Source organism: Myotis davidii, unplaced genomic scaffold, assembly GCF_000327345.1.
Source record: "Myotis davidii unplaced genomic scaffold, ASM32734v1 scaffold3763, whole genome shotgun sequence".
NCBI classification, from domain to species: Eukaryota; Metazoa; Chordata; class Mammalia; order Chiroptera; family Vespertilionidae; genus Myotis; species Myotis davidii.
The window spans coordinates 71553-75399 of record NW_006293925.1 but is presented as its reverse complement, the minus strand read 5'-3'; the positions used below and the strand labels follow the sequence as shown (position 1 = coordinate 75399).

The 3847-nt window shown below is 43.7% G+C and overlaps 1 pseudogene; it reads right to left on the bottom strand.

The window, feature by feature from the left end:
* Window positions 1-1301: 1301 nt before the first annotated feature.
* Window positions 1302-1951, bottom strand: LOC102758566 (annotated as a pseudogene).
* Window positions 1952-3847: the final 1896 nt, after the last annotated feature.

Here is a 3847-nt window from a genome sequence, read left to right as displayed (position 1 = left end):
TGACGCGTGTTGAAAACCAGAGCCCCCTAGAGTGCACCAGGAGTCAGAGTTACCCAAGAATCCAGTATCAGAGTCTCTGTTGCTTCGCGGGACCTTGTCTTGAGAATCAGGGTCCCTGTGTGCCCTTGCACCAGGAATTGGAATCACTGGTCTTAGTATGAATGCACAGGAAATCAGGATCTCAGGCGCAGGTGATAAGAAAACACAGTCAAGTCACTGGTGCTTGGTGCTGCCTCCTGCACAGAGAATCGGGGTCCCTGGGCCTGTGATACACCGGACAAATTCCCGGTGTTCGCGGGATTGTTCCCAGCCCAGGGCTCTGAAGCCGGCAGTGCGCATAGGGTCAGTTCCCTGTGTTCACGCGTTTTCTCCCAGCCCAGGGCTCCTGAACCTGGCCCTAAGCAGGATCAGTTCCAAGGTGCTCTCGCACTTCCAGGCTAAAGTTCCTAGAGCTCTGAGGCCCTGGCAAGGGGTGGGTCTATCAGTTAGTTACTCTGGCACTGCCCGTGAGCCTGTGGGAAGAGAGGATGGGCTCTGTTACTCCCGGATCTGCCGCGGGGATTTCTGAACTTTTGGTGTCCGCAGGTCTGTAGCTGTGGTCACAGGTCTCTGTCCCCAGGGGCTGCAGGGTCCTGGTATGCATCTGGGATCAGACTAGGTGGTGCTGAGGCCAGGATCCTAGTCTCAAGCAGCTCTGTTTCCCAAGATGGCATGGTTGCCGTGCCTGTGCTGGCCGCCCAGGCGTGTCCGCGTAGGGAGCGGGACTCTGCCGTCTAAGACTGCCTGGTTTAGCATGCCATTAGAAGACCTGCAGAATCTAGCTGTCCCTAGCTCATACACACACACACCACTCACGTCCACACACTCCTCTATCACTCCCTCGAGCTCTCACACTCTCTCCCTCCCTACGTTCCTACCAGTCGCCATCTTCCTCTCCCCTTAAAGTCTGAACCATAGTTTTTAATCAATTTTGCTATCCACTGAGCCAAACCGGTTTTGGCCTATCTGTCCTTTGATACTGAAAAACAGCTTTTCTGGGTAGAGTACTCTTGGTTTTAGGATGTTAACTTTCATCATTTGAATACTTCATGCCAATCCTTTCTGGCCTGAAATGTTTCTGTAGAGAAATCAGGTGACAGTCTTACTTATTAATTTATTTTTATTGATTGATTTTAGAGAGAGAGGAAGTGAGACACAGAGGATGGGAGAGAGAGAGAGAGAGAGAGAGAGAGAGAGAGAGAGAGAAGAGATTTGTTGTTCCACTTATTTATGCATTTATTGGTTTATTCTTTTTTATTTTATTATAGCATAAACACATTTATTTACTAACAAAACAGTCAATCTTAATTAAACCAACTCAGAAATAGTTGCATGTAAAATGGTTGTGATAACTGAACACTGTAATGGGGGAAAAAAGCATGGAGAGATTTGCTCATTGAACTGAGCTTGTTTATTCTCATGGCTAATTCCTGTCTGGAAGGATGATGGAATTCTTACTCCACTTTCTCATAGACCCGAGTACAGTTGAGATTGTTCATGACGCATTCCACCACTAGCTTCCCGCCCTCCAGCCGCCGCGTGATGGTGCTCTCCTTCCCGTCCCACTCGTGGTGCAGACGGTATGAGTTTTCCTGCCATCTGCTGTGGTCTTTTCAAACTTCTCTTCCAGGTTGCATGAGAACTGGGTGGTCTTCAACGTGCTCTTGGTTTTGACGGTGCGGTGTGTGCCGTCGGAAATGATGACACAGTTTCGCTTGGCCATAGTGCCCAGTTTCCGCAGAGCCATTCCCACGCCTAATTCCTTCATGTACTCATCGAAGCCTTTGCTCTCCACTAAGCGCCATCTCCCTACCAGCTGCTGGATGGAGGCCATGGTGGGCGTGGAGTTGCACGGAACCTGAGCAGAGTGGAGTGCGGTGATGGGAGCATGGTCCATTGGTTGATTCTTGCATGTGCCCTGATCAGGGATCAAACCTGCAACCTTTCTTTTTACTGTTCTGATTTTGTGTTTTCTGCTACATTGTCTTCCAAGTCACTGTTTTGATCATCTGCTTCATCTAACCTGCTGTTGATTCTTTCTCATGTATTTTTTATTATATTTAAATTAAATTTATTGGAGTGACATTGATGGACATGATCATATAGGTTTCAGGTGTGGGTTTCTATGTTACAAAATCTGTATGTTGTACCTTGTTCCCACTAACAATAGTCAAATTTTCTCCCATCTGTATCTATAAAAGCCTAATATGCAAATTATCCCCTTGGGAGTTTGATTGGGATATTCGGAGTTTGATTGCTCACTATGATGTGCGCTGATCACCAGGGGGCGGGTGGTGTGGAATGAAGGAAGGCCCCAGCCAGCAGTCGGCAGCTGGAAGGCCCTAATTGGCCCTGATTGTTCGCCAGGCCTAGGGACCCTGTCTGTGCACAAATTTTGTGCACTAGGCCCCTAGTCACCACATAATAGGAGCCCGTTTACCCCTCACTGCCTTCCCTCTGGCAACCACCACAGTGCTGTTTATGTTCATGAGTTTCAGTTTAATATCCCACATATGAATTAAATTGTATGGTTCTCAGCTATTGCTGGCTGACTATTTCACTTAGCATAATATTCTCAAAGTCCACTCATGTTGTTGCAAATGTCGGTATTTCATCCTTACTTATGGCTGAGTAGTATTCCACTGTGTATATGTACCACATCTTCTTTATCCAATCCTCTATCACAGGACACTTTGCTTGTTTTTATGTCTTGGCCACCATGAATAATGCTGCAATGAACATAGAGGTACATATATGTTTGTGAATACATGTTTCTAGTTTTTTGAGTATATACCCAGCAGAGCAATTGCTGGGTCATATGGTAGCTGTATAATTAGGTTTTTGAAGAATCCCTAGACTGCTTTCTATAGTGTCTGTACCAGTCTACATTCCCATCATCAGTGAATGTGGATTCCCTTTTTTCCACAACCTCTCCAACATTTGTTATTACTTGTCTTGTTGATAATGGCCACTCTTACAGGTGTGAGGTGGTATCTCATTGTAGTTTTTATTTGTATTTCTCTAATTACTAGTGAGGTTGAACATCTTTTCATATATTTATTGGCTCTTTGTAATATCCTCTTGGGAGAGGTGTATTTTCAGGTCCTCTGCCCACTTTTGATTGGATTGTTTGTTGTTGCATTTTTTGAGTTCTTTATATATTTTGGAAATTAAACTTTTGTTGGAGTTTGCAAATAGCATCTCCCATCAGTTAGCTGTCTCTTTGTTTTGTTGTCAGTTTCTTTTGCTGTGCAGAAGCTTTTCATTTGATATAGTCCCATTCGTTTATTTTTTGTTTTACTTCCCATGCCTTTAGAGCTAAGTTCGTAAAATGTTCTCTAGGACCAAGATCCATAAGTTTTGTACCTGTATTTTCTTCTATGTGACTTATTGTTTTGGGTCTTATATGTACGTCTTTGATCCACTTTGAATTAATTTTTGTAAATGGGGACCAACTGTATTCCATTTTCATTCATTTGCATATGGTTTTCCAGTTTTCTTAGCACCATTTATTGAAGAGAATATCTTTACTCCATTGTGTTTCTGGCTCCTTTGTCGAAAATTATCTGTCCATATACATGTGGTTATTCGTCTGTGGTTTTCTTTTCTTGTGATTTATTTATCTGGTCTTGGCATTAGGGTAGTATTGGAGTCATAGAATGAATTGAAAGTGTTCCCACCTCTTCTTCTTTTTTTTCTTAAATAAGAGTTTGTATAGGATTGGTGTTATTTCTTTCTTAAATGTTAGGAATTCACCAGTGAATCCCATGATTGACCCTTTTATTTTGAACACTCTACAGTTCTAATA